Raw genomic sequence first — 15876 nt, 5'->3', positions numbered from 1 at the left:
CCTGCTGGCCAAAAGTAGCAGGCCAACATTTGCCCTGATATAAGTCCTTATTCTCACAAGCTTTGGTTCCACCACTGTTATATCAGACCTCATGGATGCAGCAGAGAAATATTTGCCAACCCTAAGTGGCCGCTTCTTTGGGCCGTGAAACAAATTTTAGGTCCCCCTTCTTGTAAAATGGGCTAGCTTGGAATGTCACTTGCTCAGCAATCACTCTTTCCATGGGCAACTCAGAAAGGGGAGACAATAACCAAAGGATTTATTATGCAGAAGAAAAGAGTTATAAAACAAAACTGACTAAAAGTTTGAAGACAAAATAAAAAGACAAATAAAGTTATGTCATATGCGATACCACACCACGCCATGGCATGCCACACACTATTTGTCATATCATATCATTTCATGTTATATGTGACACAACATAGCACACAACTTGAAGTGGGGGAGGAGGAAAACTTTTCTTTTTTTTTTTTATAGGTATGCCACAAATTAGCCCCTCCCCCTCCCCAAGTACCACTTCAATGCCTTTACTTTGCCCATCTGTTGCTCCTTTTTATATTGTCTATCCTTCACTTCCTACCCAATATCCTGTGCTGCTTTCTGTCTGGTAAACTGATGTGCTGTCTGTCTTCTCCCCTGTCATGTGCAATACACACTGGCTGCTCATACTACTTTTGATACTCATGCAACAGGTTGGCCCACATATGACGTGACATGATATTACTTATTAAAGGAATCTTATTTTCCTGAATATTTTTAGTTACAGCATTTAACATGTAGCATGTAAAACCACAAGAGGGCTCCCTCTCATATCTATTGAGGAATATCATGTGTGGTCAGATTTAGTCAAATGAGATAAGCTTCGCCATAAAGGTATTATACTCAGTGAATTCCAAATAGATTATTGCACATTTGCAGTTATCCAAATTTCTTTGTGAAACCCCCGCTCAAAAGCCATTCAGAGAGCTGAAAACATTCAGACATGTGAAACTCGGCCATCTTCTCAGGAATTATGCATGCTAACACATGATACTTAAAACCATGCCATTATTAAATAGTAGAGAGATTACATACAGAAAACTTTGAGAGAACCATTTTTATGTAATACTAAAAATTACAATTTAGTGTATCAGACTAAAGAGCTTACTTAAAAAGAGCTTTAAAAAGAACAGTTTGTTCTACAAAAGCAACAGCTACAAGTTACTTGAAACATGTTGCTGTACTAATTAAGAATTTAGATAAGTGAGGATGTACTGAACTAACATTCATTATAGAAGGAGGGACTGTATGGAAGGAGGGACTAGCATGGATAAACCATTGTCCAGCTATCACTTACATTTTGAAAAGCTAATTAGCAAAATAACAGGAACAAACTCTTGTGAATTATATTAAAAATTATTGAACTACTAATTCTGTAACGCCAACCTAAGACCATCATTCCAGAATCAAGTGGCAGTGAATGAACTGCCTAAAAGAAGTCAAAGAACAAATGCTCCACTTAAGCTACTTTTTATATAATTTCACCATAATTCAAATTCTCAAACTATTCCTTCTGCAGTTTACAGGCAGGGTTTGATCAGTGATAACTCAAATGAGTATTTTTGACATCACAAACAACTTCACCATTTTGAACAACATTGGCAGTAATAGTGACTCCTGTGGGCTCACTGACCAAATCAAAGGAAAGATGTTTAAGTACAAAAGTGAAGTCCTTACCTTCCATGTAACAGTGCTGAAAATCAGCAGTGTGCATAGAGGAAGTAAAGAAATGACTTTACATTTTTACACGGTTTTGACAGCATAGTTTGTAAACCACTTATGTGTGGAAATATTCCTTTAAATAATTGCTTTAATTTCTCAGAATTGGTCTGAATACTTCTTTTTCTCCCATCAGCCCAAACACCTCACACAGTTAGTCATCCTGATGGCATAATTGCATTGTCTCTAACTGACACTCTGTCAAAGCCTTACATTCCTACTTCACATACCTGGCTGCCCAAAACTTCTCCTCCCCTGGCAACTTGTGCATTTTTTCCTGTGTTGCTCAGGCTCCTCCTCCCACCCTGATCATATTTAGAAGTAAAGGATCACAAGTCAGGATCCTTTCCTGGGCCTTGACATTTCTTGTTCTACTATTGACTTCCTGTGTGATTCTCAGAAGTTTCTTAGGACTAGACCCACAAAAAAAAAGATTTAGCTGCCAAAGTCCTGTCTTAACTCCCACTTTAAGCTCCTAAGTCAAAAGTTGCAATCCTCAAAACCACTGCTGAGATGCCACGTAATTCTGGAGGTACTTAGGCACTTCAGTTTTCAACATCCGAGTTTTCCTGGCACCTGAAGTTGTTCTTTTGAGCATGCATACAACCACATAAGGCCTGACACCACCCAGAAACCTGGTCTCTAACTCATAATAAGCCCTAGTATGATCCATAAACTGTGTGGATGTGTCCAGATGAGCATGCGCGTACTTCTTGCAGCATCTCAAACCGGTTTGAGATGATGCAAGAGGCACGCTGAGAATAAAAAGATGTTCCTTGCACTGTATATTTGTAGCACAGGATCAAAATCCGATACCTGGATTTCATGGAACAAGCCTGGCCTGACAACACATGAGGCCCATGGAGGCAGGACCTGGCCTGGCGTAACACGTGGTCCCTTCAAGCAACACCGGAACCTGGGTGACAGCCCGAGCAGCCCCAGTGCTGCCTGAAGGTGCATAACCCTGTGCCATGCCATGCTGAAGCGGGCCAACCCACAACAAGCAACACAGGTGGCACCAGGTCTGAGGTGATCGGGACCGTGCCACACCATGGGGGGCTCTGAAGGCAGTGAGCCCATAGCACCTGACAGGTGCTGCTGCAAGAGGGGGCTATGACCCTGTGGGGAGGGCTTTGGCCCCTGTGAGGAAGCTGTGGCCCGGTGGGAGGGGCAGTCCATGAGTTAAAGAGGTAGGAGCAGCTCTGATTTTTTTATGACAAAAAAACCCAAAAGTAAATTCCAAAGGGTATAGATATTTAGAATTAATTTTATTATGTTGATAGAGGTACTGGTAGGCTTCCAAAACGCTTTAAACTTGTAAATATACTAATAAAACATTGCTCAGTTGATCCTTCTCTATATAATGGTTTCAGTTTAATAGCAGAAGACCACTATTTTGGGTATTTTAATGAGAGAATTTGGGTTTCTTATCAGAGAATTTGCAATTTTTAAACAGGGAACACCAGGATCTCTGCTGGTGAGACAAGCGGTGAGACCTGGGCAGAGGAGCCTGCCCAGGGCCAGTACTGGAGACCCAGCTGGAGGGCAGATGAGGTGGCTGACCTCTTGGCCATTTGGGGACAAGAGGACATGCTTTGACAGTTCAAAGTGGGCCACTGCAAGGAGCACATCTTTTGGGTGTTAGCTGCCCAGATGGCCTTCTGGGTCTGGCAGGCATACAGCCATGGTCCAAGAGGGTGGATGCTGGTGCAGGTGGGAGCATGTTACCGCCAGACAGCAGCCCCCACTGCCAGACTGCTGCAGTGGGTAGAGGGTGCATGGACCACTATAGTTTAGGGCTGTGGGTATGGGTGTGTGAGCACAGGGTGAGGGAGCATATGCATGTGTGTGTGGATATGTAGAGTGTGAGTGGATATGGGGCTTGTAGAGGGATGTATGTGGTGGGGGAGGGTGGCTAAGATGTGTGAGAGGATGTGGGTGTGGGGGCCTGTGTGTATGGCAGTGCAAGGAGGAGGGTGCATGTGTATGGTGGGGTGTGCATATGGGACTCACTCTATGAACACACACACAGTAACTCTCCCTCTCTCATTGCTCTCTCTGTGTCTCTCTCCCCCTTCCTCACTGCAGGCACACATGCACACACACACATATATGCATGCACATGCACACACACCCTCCCTCTCCTGGCCTTGGGGTACCGATGTGGGCTCTGTGCTGTGGCGATGTAACCAGTGGCCACATGGTGCTGGAGTGGCTGATAGGTGTGCAGACAGGGAAGCAGTGAAAGCTGTGGCAGGCAGAGGCTTCCAGTTGAGGGGGATGGGGATGGGAGGGGTCTGGGGCTGGGTGGGGCCAGGCTGACATTGCTACTGAGTCCTACTGTCTTCCCCTGGGTCCTACTGCCCCTTTAATCTTTGATAGGCAGCCAGGAGCAGATAAATATAAATTTTCTAAAATGTTTAGGGGCTGTGTGGGCCAGATATAGTAGCCTGTCAGGCCGGATGCAGCCCATGGGCCATACTTTGCCCACCCCGAGAGTCTCCCATATCTTGTATAAGTGCTCTAACAACTGAACTTGTATAAATGTGGAGGGTGGGAAGGTGTACAACCAAATTAAAATAGTGACTCCTGCTTAGTTTTTGGCAGAAAGTGCATAAGCACCGACATGTAGGAAAAGGTAAAAGGCAAACAGTTCAAAGTAAAAAGAAGCATCTTCTTGTAGCACAGAGTAGAATGGGATTTGTGACATATGTCTACCCTGGAATGGGGTAGGTAAGTGGTGTAAGTGTGCCAAGAGCCACCTAAAGACAAGAGCACTAGGATAGGGGATGAAGAGGAGAGGGGAAGGGAAGGTCCCTCACCCTGGGGCTACTGTTTGCCTTGTTGCCCACTTCTAGGACACACATTTGTAGAGCATCAGTGAAGTTTGCTGCCACTGCTGGGGAAAGCAGGAGGGGTTGGAAGTGACCCCCCATTTTAGATGCCAAATTCAGTTTCTATTTTCTTTTTTTTTTGCCCTCTGGACATGGGCTTTAGAGCTGGAAAAAAAAGGGGTGGGGGAAGTCCACAAATTCCACTGCAACTCTAGAGAACTACAATTCTCATAACACCACGAACTCCACAAGACTGTTTTGCTCTCTGTTTGCTGTTGTTTCTGCACCTGCCAGAGAATAGGTAGGTAGAGGCCGTAGCTGGGGCAAGGACCGGGGTGGGTATAAGAGGGCTTCCCAGGGCATATTTTTTTTCCATGGTATGCCTCTGCTTGGTATTTCCTGTTAGTTAGTCTAGGCACTCCCTGCTCAGCTTCCAGTTTTAGGCAGCTCCAAGTTCAGTGGACTGGCTTTTGTGGATCCCATTCTTCACTCCCTACCCTGCACTTGTATATGAGAGGTTAAGTGGGTTCCCATCTATTGAATCACATCCTTCCTTAGAGAGATGCGATTCAAACATACCTAAAAGATTAAAGGCATTCAGATACTGTGATGACAGCCCATATGAGAACTACAGATGCACAAATACAATACTCATTTTGATCAATCCCTTACCAGTTTTCCCAAGATCTCCTGAATCGATGCCCATATCAGATAAAAAGATTCACATTCATATCGGATGTACAATTTTGATAGGTAGATGCATGAGTTTTAAATTTTAAATGTTCTTTACTTAAGGGGTTAATTATGTTCTCTTCTCCTCTCTGATGCAAAGGAGACTGTACTGGACAAAGAAGGACAAGGTGCAGCCAATAAATACTGCAAGGTATTTACAAGGTTATTTGGTCTTTCTTTTTTCTTTTAAATGGAAAATTTTACTATGACAACCACAGCAACAAATGACACATCTACTACTTTTGGCATGCTCAGAACCTGTCTAAACAAAAATACTCTCACCAATACCAGTGATCGTGTTCCCTGGGTTTTTTTCCCCCATGTATCAAATTTTCATAATTTAGGGCAAAAGTTTCAGCTGGGCCTCAAAATCATCAGGATTATTCATTTTGTTTTTTGGGGGTGGGGAGTTAATACAATTCTCTCTATCCATCCATTCCACATTTTTAATCGCATGCTAATCACCATGGTATCAAGGTACAACTTGATATCCTTACCTATTTGGATTTGTTTATGCACCCCAGATTTGGGACAGTGAATTCTTTAGCTCTATAGCTACCTCTTCTGTCCAGAAAGATAATTTGTGTCCAAATACAGATGACTTTTCCCTGTTCCTCTTGGCCATGGGAAAAGAAAAAGTTACTTTGTTACTGTGCTTATGTAAGAATGTATCATACTGAGGCTTTCATTAAAATCAGTGCCATCCAGGAGGAGTTCAGCTGTTCCAGGAAATTCTTCTGAAATCTTACTACATCCTATATTGCCTTTGCCTCAGTATGGGGCTGGAATGCTGCTCACCCAGATGTTCTAGATTCAGCGGACACAGGAACAGTTGTGAAATACCCCATCTCATGCCAGCCTCATCTGATCTGTAGAGAGAGAAGACTTATATATTTCTACTTATTCGGTTTCTGTAATATTTTCATATCTAGTACCTCATGTCCATTTGGTATGATACAACAGGACCAACGTCCAACAAACAAACTTGTCCTTTATGCACCCTCACTCCCCTAATCCTTCTATAGTATAAAGGAACCATTCATCTCTAAATTCATCAGTACAGGCTGTATGAAGTTTCTAAGGGGGGGCAGGGGGAGGTAAATGTACTGTTGCAGGAAGAAATTTGAGTTTGCACTGAAGAGCTATAATAAAATGGGACAAAATTTAAGAGAATTTGAATTTTTACTTACTGCTACTGGAGCAGAAAAGGCCTAATTACTTTTGAAGCTTATTATTGGTTCTTAAGAAAAAAATATCTTGTCCACACAGTAGACATTAATGGAATTTTCCTGGCTTATCTTCACTCTTGTAAAGGTACCAGTAATATTCTGAAAATGCCAGGCTAAATTGGGTCATTCTTATTAGAGTAACTAAATAATATGACCAGCTGTGAATACAGAAAAGTCATTTTGAGAGTAATGCCACCTCTGACCAGAACAAGTCATGGAGGAGATGAATTATGGCATTTTTAAGGATGATACAAAGCTAGGCATTATATGAACCACCCATGAAAATATTTATCAGCTTTCAAAATGTAGGCACTAGTGTTGTTATGTCTGTTGTTTAAGATCAACTTGTACAAGAGTTTGTTCTGATGGTGTAGTGGTTACAACTTAATGTCCTTGAATTTTGGTGGATGCAATTTCCATGACTCAGGTTTTGAGGGCGGTCAAAATGTTTCAAAATGTTCCATACGTTTTGAGTTTCAAAGCAGCCTAGCTGAGTTCCCCTCCCCAGGACTACGATCAGGCTGGGGAAGGGAACTGAGCCCAGCTGAACTCACTATCCTAGTGCTAGAAAGGGGAACTCAGCCAGCGCTAGGATCCCCAACCCAATCCCAGCCCAGCTGGGCTGAGTTCCCTTCCCCAGCCTGACTGATCACAGTGCTGGGAAAGGAAACTAAGTGATTGGGATCAGTTCCCTTTCCCAGCTCAGTCAGGATGGGGAAGGGAACTGAGCCCAAATGCACATCCCCCGCAGCCCTCCCGGGGTTTCAGCCCCCAATCTCCCATCTGGATGAGAGAAGCGAGGTGCTGCTGCCTTGTTCCAGCAGCATGCTGGCGCCAGTCCCAGGCAGCAGCACCCAGTTTCCCTCCCTTATCTTGCAGGCAGATTGGGGGCCTGCAACCCTGGGAGGACTGGCACAGCCTCCACAGCCCTCCTGGGGTTGCGCGCCCCTGAGCTGCCTTCCAGATGAGAGAGGCTGTTTCAAGCTTCCCCATTATACCTTATGGGTGAAACATTGAAACAGCATCACTGTTTCAATAAAACAAAATGGAACAATGGTTTTGAATTGAAATAAAATTCAAAATGAAACTGTTCTGCTGAAATGTAAAAAACACAAGTCGAAATGGAATGGTGCCATTTCACATAGCCCTACTTAATAACTGGTGGCTTTATGGTCCCTGGGGAATTAGAGTTATAAGGGTCCCCTTTATCACCAGACTGAAGATTTATACTCAAATCTCTAAAATTAGCTTAGAGTTTTCTGTAGATGGGCTAATTCTGTCTGACATTTACAAAAAGTCTGCTTAGCTTATCTGTTATAAACATCAGCCGGCATAGACTAAGTACTGATAATGTACAATGTATTCTGTTGCTCTAATCACAGCAATTGTATTTTCACCATTCTTTTACTGAATTAAAATAAACAAATATATTTATCATAAACTTGCTGGTCTTTCACATCCCTTTGTTCTATTTTCAGCTGCAACTTTGCTGTGCTTCTAAAGAAGAAGGCCTTGTACAGACATTAGTTTTCTCCTGGGAGAGTCACTGCTCTCTTAAGATAAACTACACGTGTACAGATGCTCAGATGTTTTTCCCCAAAGTAAAAATGACTGCTCCAGGAAAAAAAACAAAAAACAACAACCTGGGAACAACTTGGGTTAAATCATTCCCATGAGATTATCTCCAGGGACAGTGAATGTCATTACATGCTATGGCTTCTCTCAGAACAGAACATAAACCTATGGCATGACCCCCACTCAGGGAGACACTATGTTACTCATTCAACCAGGAAGACACTATCAGTCTCTGCTGCTCCAGCAGGGGGCAGAACATGGCTCCTTCACAATCTCCACCTTGTGCTGTAGAGAAACACAAGCTGATCAAGGGCAGTTTGGGTCAGCCAATCAGGGTTGCCCTATTCACTGCTGTCATCTTTCACCAAACAGACTAAGAGAGCCTGTGGAACATGCCAAGATGTGTGCACAATGTCCCCCACTATCACATCACCTTGGCTGCACAGTATCAGTACAGAAAGTTCTCCACTTGTAAAGATATTCACATGGTGAGGCCTTGACATGTGGCTTTAAATAAATTTCTCTGCCACTGAACAAACCTGGGAGAATTCTCCCATATTATTTGAATGTGTATATGCAACCAGGGATCTTGATTTCTTTGTTATTCCCGTGGAAATAATTCAAAAACATCCCACATTCAGAGACAGCAGCTTGGTTCATGATTGCATCTGCTAAATACCCATTGTCATTTTATTTATTTTAATTGCATTTTTTTCTATCCCAATCCAGCATTTTAAATCCAGCAGGCAGAAACATACCATATCCTTTCATAGATAAACCTGAAGAAAGTACCCTGTGATAGGCAACCTTCATGAAACTTTCTGTGGAATGTTCCTCCTCCATGACCTGTGAGAATTTCAGGGAATCTACCCAAGGAAAGGTCCTTCTGTATTGCTTTGTGCCTTCAAGACTTACAGTTCCTAGAGGAGATAGCATATATCTACCTTGAAAAATCCAATGAAGCATTGCTAGTAGGAACTCTCCTTAGCTTAGCCTAGAGACAGCTGGAGGGGAGAAAAGGACTCTTTAGAAGAGATGAAACAGTCCTGTGTCATAATACCGTTCCTCAACTTCCTCAATAATGCAGCTTTCCTTCCTTTCTTTTACCTATGTCCCATAAAATATCCTAGCTCATCTAGAGCCTGTTCCTATTTGCAACACAAAGGCTTATTAGCTATGTAAATGCATTTAGACATTTAAGGCAAGTAGATCTAGAGGCTGATACAATGAAGACAGAATTGCATTTGGCGATTCTACCACTCTGTAGGTGGATGGTTAGATTAATCCTGAACAAGGCTGTGTCTTTCCTAAGGGTTTAATTAATGCAGGCAGTAATTAGGTAGAAAAACAATCTGAAAAATCTTTTCTGATTCCTTTGAGGACTGTACATGTGAATAAGGGCTTTGAAGATGATTAGTCTTGAGTAGTCAATTTGAATCCTAACCCAAATACCAAGCCCCAATGGTCACATTTATATAGTTTTGGAAGCAGTGGGATCAAAAGAAACAAAATGTTTATTTAACAAGAACATATAAATACATTTCATTTAGATACTACAAGATGGCAATCACCATTTGATTTTTGGAGTAGAACAATCTGATAAAAATCTCAAGATTAATGTGATTCACAGAATTTTTGGAAACCAATGAACTGAGCCTCTTAGTGCTGCAACAGTGACAAATCTCCAGCATCTTTTCCAGACTAAAACAGTCAGTGACTAATAAGTATGGATCAAATTCTCCTCTCAGTTATAGTACCATGACCCCACTGTTTTCAAAAGGATAGCACAAGTGCCACTAAGGCCAAGAAAAGTTTAAGGGGGGTTGGGGGGGGGGGGAAATCACATGGCATTCATTTTGGAAAGCTCAAAATGAAAGCAACAATATATTTATATGAATAATAACTGGAGTGGTCAGTGTGGCAAGGTGGGAGTCCCTGGCTAGCCAAAGGGCTAGCTCCCCACCTGCCTCTGGGCATGCTGCCCACCTGCCTCACCCACCACACCTTGTTGGTAATTAATTAAGTTGCTAATTAAGGTGGAAGGCTGCCCATTGTACACCCCGATATTGTGGGGGCTATCTCCGCAGCTCCGTTCCTCCCCTACACCACGGCCTAAGCCTCACAAATGGCATCTCAGGCAGTTAGCTCAACCGTTGACTTTGCCCATTAGCTGTGGCCCCCAACCCTGGGGACACTTCTGTAAGCCCTGGCCCCATCTCAGACCCAGTTAGGACCCCAAGCTTCTTAGCTGTTCATGGGCATCCGTCATGGTGGGCCCCTGGCCCTTTTGACCCTTTGGTTCAACAGCATTTGACCTGTTGAGTACCTCAGAAGGGTTTTCACCTCCTGCCTGCACTTAGGGATCGGAGTCCCCCATTCCCATCAGGTGCTCCTAGAAGCATGCCTGGCCCTGTGACATCACTCCCCCAGCAGGCTCAGGTGCCTCCAGAAGCTTACCTGGCCTACCCTACTCTGATGGTAATGGCCCACCTGAAGATGAGGGCTGGGGTTAAGGCACTGCTTCTCGCCTTTCACTGGGGTGGTCACTGGCCTGGTATTTCCTGGCCAGTGGGAACCCCACCAGGCCACCCACTCCTGGCAGGTGCAGTTTTAAGTCATACCCAGGACCAGGGGCCTCCAGACCATTCCCTATAGCTCCTACCCTTACCTCCAGGATGTTCCAAGCAGCCAGGCAATGTTACTACCTGGCCCACCAGCAACAAAATGCCCTGTTTAAATAGGCAGCCTTGGATCTAAAATGGATGCCGCAATTAAGCACCTGCTGGCTGCATGGGCTCAGCCCTTAAAGTGGCAGGCACCAACAGCACCCTGCCATAATCATCCCCTATAGTACTCCTCCTCTCTGCCAGTGAGAACATCCAATGGCCAATGGCCCAATAGCCTGGTACTTCCATTTTCCCTTTCCTGCACTCTACTCTCTCAGTTTGTCATCCAAGTCCAAGCGAACTTTCAGATAGGTTCATACTTACAAGTGCCATCTGGCTTCTGTGAAGAGAGAGGCATTGGCCCTAACTCCACATGAACTCTTACCACAATGTTATGTCTGTCATCTCTCCTTGGGGTGGGGACACCTTGTCTTTATTGCTTTTTGCAAAACTGAGTCCAGGTCCTTAGCTCCCATCACCTAAGCCAGCTATAACAACTTAACCTTTCATGGTATTAGATGTTAGGGGTTCTTACCAGAGTTGACTCATCTCAACACTGTATTTTAAGGGTGGAGCATAGGTGAGAGGAGTGCAATCTACAGCAGTACAGTCCTGTCTGCTCCCCCAGGATAGACAGCATCATTAGCGATGCATGAGGGTACATGCAGGTGCATGTGCTCCCCTGATAGAAGCATCAGTGGCACTTCTGGTTTTGCTGCCAGCACTTCTGCCGGCGGCAGTGATTGGCCTCTGGGATCACCCCCCTGGTTGGCGATCAGCCACTTGTGCCCCCTCAGTATTAGGAGGCACCAGTTGCCCATGGAAGCATAAGCAGTCACAAATAGTCTGAGGGGGAGAATCCCAGAGGTGGAGAGGAGCCCTGGTAGGTGGGAGCAGGAGGGAAGCCCAGTATAGAGGGTGGGATTCTTGCTGTTCAGTTCTCCAACCCCCTTCTGAACTGAACATGTGACTGTTCCAAACTTGAGTTGGCACTAATACAATCAACATGTGAGCAGCTCACAGTGTAACAGTGACTGATTTCCTTTACAGTTAAAATGTAAATTAAATAAAATTACAAAAATATCTTTCCTGGGATGATGGATAACAAGAATGCAAGTAAGGTAATTCATTTTGGCACTTTATCAATAGATGGCAGCAAAGAGCTCCTTCCCCCAGAAGTTTAGACCATATTCTTACAATATAAAATTGCAGCAGTAATGAACTAATAGGCAGCGATCACTGTATATAGAACAGAGCTGATTAAATAACATTTTTTTTCCCATTTACTGGGCAAAACATAAAAGTGAGAAAGATGTAGATACACTTATCTTTGTTTTTATGGTACAACAACAGCTAAAAGTAATTAATAAATTAACTAATAAATGGCTAGAACAAGTTAATTAATTTGATGTGAATTCAAGGGCACTTTTTGTGAAATCACATATGCATTTTTCAGTTAATAAAATATTTGACTGAAAAAAGTACTGCCTGCATCCATAGTGAAGTGATACAAAAAACACTCAGAACCTTGGTCCTCCCAGTTGCAATTTACAGGTACAGCAGGGATAGATGTATAGAAGAAGTAAACAGAAAACTGGCAATAGTGCTACCATGAGGGCTTCAGCTTCTTTGACCATGGCACACACTTCAGGGACTGTAGCCTGTTAGGAAGAAATGGCATCCACCTCATGTCAAAGGGGAAGAAGCTGTTCTCGGCTATAATGGCAGATCTCCTGGATAGGGCTTTAAACTGAGATCACAAGGGGATGGACCATCAAGTATTTGCACAAGCCCAAGAAATAGCAACCTTGAAACCATAATCCAAGGGTTCAACAGGAAACATATTCTGACACCAGCCAATGGACTTGTTATCCCACAGCTTGCCAGGAAGCCTAGGGCTTCCAATGGCATGCTTAATTGCCTGTACACTAATGCACTAAAAAGGATGGGAAACAAGAAGGAGGAACTGGCCCTCCTGCTAACCAACAACCTCATAGAGACTATGAAGACTTGGTGGGACTCCATCTATTACTGAACCACAGGCATAGGGGGTTACACCCTGTATAGGTGGGATCATGTTGGGAAGAAGGGTGGAGGAGTCACTCTCTATGTGAAGGAACATTACACCTCCCTAGAAGTGAAGACTGGAAACAAGGAAGGGTAACTTGCAACTCTCTGGGTCAAGATACAGGGAGAGCATAGGGAAGGGAAAGTGACTGTAAGAGTTTACTACAGACCTCCAAACCAAGAGGAAGAGCTCAACTGGGAATTCCCTGGGAGAGGCTGCATGCTCTCAAAGTATGGTTGTCTTGGGTGACTTCAGCTACCCAAATATCTTGTAGGATGAACACGCAACAAGATCTGGTCACTCACAAAGCTTCCTTACTTGCACTGTGGAGTTCTATATATCTCAAGAAGTCTACAGGCCGACCAGGGGCAAGGCACTCCTAGACTTGGTTCTGGCCAAAGGAGACAAACTAGTGAGCAATCTGAAAATAGAAGGGAAACTGGATGACAGTGACCATGAGATGGTCACTTTCTCCATTCACTGAAATTCAGGGCAGTTGGCCAGTAGGGTAGAAGTCCTTCATTTTAGGAAGGCTGACTCCCACAAGCTCAGGAGATTGATTGGTGAGGCCCTGTGGTACCATGGTCCAATGAGGAAGGGAGTACAAGGAGAGTAGTTGTTCCTCAAGGAAGAGATCCTAATAGCTCAAATGAAGTCCATTCTCTTTCATAAGAAAGGCATCAAAAGGGATGGTAGACCTTGGCTCAACAGAGGAATCATGAACCTCCTTCAATCAAAGTAAGAAGCCTACAAGGGATAGAAATCATGAATACCTAATAGCTACACAACAATAGCCCACATCTGCAGGGAGCTGATTAGGACAGCAAAAGCACAAACAGAATACAAACTGGCAGCTGAAATCAAGGACAACAAAAAGTCCTTCTTTAGATATGTAGGGAGTATGAGAAAAAATAAAGAAGGCATATGGCCCCTGATGACTGAGTTGGGATGGCTGATAATGGACACTCAGGACAAAACTGAACTCCTGAATGAATATATCACATTGGTCTTCCAACATGGGTGTTAGCCTGCTTGACAGGATACAGGATGGGTATTTCAACCAATCCAAGGGTATTAGCCTGCTTGACAGGATACAGGATGATCAAGGTGGGGGTGGTTACCCTCCCACAGTTGACATAGATCTTGTGGGGGACCACCTACAAAGACTAAATACCTGCAAGTCAGCAGAACCAGATGAGCTACACCCAAGAGTGCTAAAGGAACTGGCCAATGTCATCACACAGTTTATGGCCAAGATATTTGAAGATTTGTGGTGCTCAAGAGAGGTCCTAGAAGACTGGAAGAAAGCCAATGTGGTGCCCATCTTTAAGGAAGGGAGAAAGGAGGACTCTGGGAATTACAGACCAATCAGTTTGAACTCAATCCTGGGTAAAATCCTGGAAAAAATTATCAAAGAGTCCATCACTAAAAGGATAACAGAAGGTAATATTCTGAAGGATAGTCAACATGGCTTCATTTATGGGCAGGCCATGACAGACCAGCTTCGTTTCATTTTGCAATCAGATAACTCACCACCTGGATAGGGAAATTTAGGTTGATGTCATATACTTGAATTTCAAAAAGAGCTTCGACCTTGTCTCCCATGATGTACTCAAGGTTAAACTGAAAATATGGGGCCTTGACTACTTTACAGCCCAGTGACTAGTTAACTGGCTCTGGGGCAGGACCCAGAAAATACTGATAGACAGAACTGAGTCACCATGGTGGGAGGTGACCAGTGGTGGTCAGGGCTCAGTACTCAGACCAGTGCTTTTCAACATGTTCATCAACAATATGGATGTGGGTATTAAAAGCAAACTGGCAAAGTTCACTGATGACACCAAGCTATGGAGTAGCATCGTCATGCTCCAGAACAGGCTGGCATTATAGGCCAACCTGGACAGACTTGCAAGGTGGACTGACCTCAAGCTGATGTCGTTCAATACAGAGAAATGCGAAGTGCTCCATCTGGGGAGAAATCATCCACAACTTACAGGCTTAGCACTGCTACACTAGCCAGCAAGTGAATGAGACCTGGGTGTTGTGATAGACAACAAAAAGAACATGAGCTGCCAATGCAATGCTGTAGCATTGCTAGCACCCTGGTGTAATGTAACACATGCAACTTACTCTACTGGTTATGAGAAATCAGTGCCTTTTTATTTCAGAAGGAAAACAAGATTAATTGGTCTTACACATGCACACCCTAGAAGCACAGAAGGGGTTAATCCTACATACTGGAGGATTTGTGTTTTTGCTATAAGTCTTTTGTTAAAATACTGGCAGTACATCACTGGTTCCTGAGGAGAGGACTTCATACTGTTTAAAAAAACAAGAACTGATGATAAATGTTTATGTGGACTAACATTCAGGGGGTAGTTTCTCAAAGAATTCCAGCAGAGCCACAGCTATAACACTGATTTTTCCAAAGGCTTAAATGCCTATTTAGAAAGCACATTTAGGCTGTGATCCTAAAATTGGAAGAAACCAAGGGATTCATGCAGAGTTTCACTGATTTCAAAGGTGCTGTGTTTGCATACAGCAGATCAGTGTGATTAACTGGCAGTATCAGAGCCTTTACAACACTATTTTCATTAAAGCATTCCAGTAATTAAAAATCAGTAGAAAGTTTCACAGTGCTCAGACTCTTAAGCCCCTTGAAGTCAGAGATTTATTAAAATAACCTTTCTTGGTCAATTTTATAACTGCAGTTTAATTGTACTTGTTATGCATGAGTTAAAAAATCCAATACTTCACAATAAATGCAGATATTTAACTGGTAAAACCAGGAGAAGCCAAATTAATGGAAAAGCTGACCTTTCTGGGTTACTAACTGAGCTTCTATGCTTAGTTAATGATCATATCCTTTCTTAAAAATGACTGATGACAGATATTCCTTGGCTAGGATGGTTTAAAAGCAGAGTAAATATGTCCCTTTATAAATTAAATATATAAGATATTATATATATATATATTTTTTTATATATATATGATCTTATACATATGATCTTATA

The 15876-nt window shown here is 43.3% G+C and overlaps 1 long non-coding RNA gene across 1 annotated transcript in view; it reads right to left on the bottom strand.

Annotated features, from left to right (window-relative positions):
* Positions 1-2100: 2100 nt before the first annotated feature.
* LOC109309824 overlaps positions 2101-15876 on the bottom strand; it is an 18004-nt gene continuing 4228 nt past the window's right edge. The window contains exon 3 of the long non-coding RNA XR_002101066.1: positions 2101-2113. This is a non-coding gene — a long non-coding RNA (uncharacterized LOC109309824). The remainder of the gene's footprint in view (positions 2114-15876) is intronic.

This window comes from Crocodylus porosus, unplaced genomic scaffold (genome assembly GCF_001723895.1).
Source record: "Crocodylus porosus isolate Cpor-Errol unplaced genomic scaffold, CroPor_comp1, whole genome shotgun sequence".
Classification (NCBI taxonomy): domain Eukaryota; kingdom Metazoa; phylum Chordata; order Crocodylia; family Crocodylidae; genus Crocodylus; species Crocodylus porosus.
The sequence above is the reverse complement of the archived record's forward strand: the minus strand, read 5'-3'. Positions and strand labels throughout refer to the sequence as shown.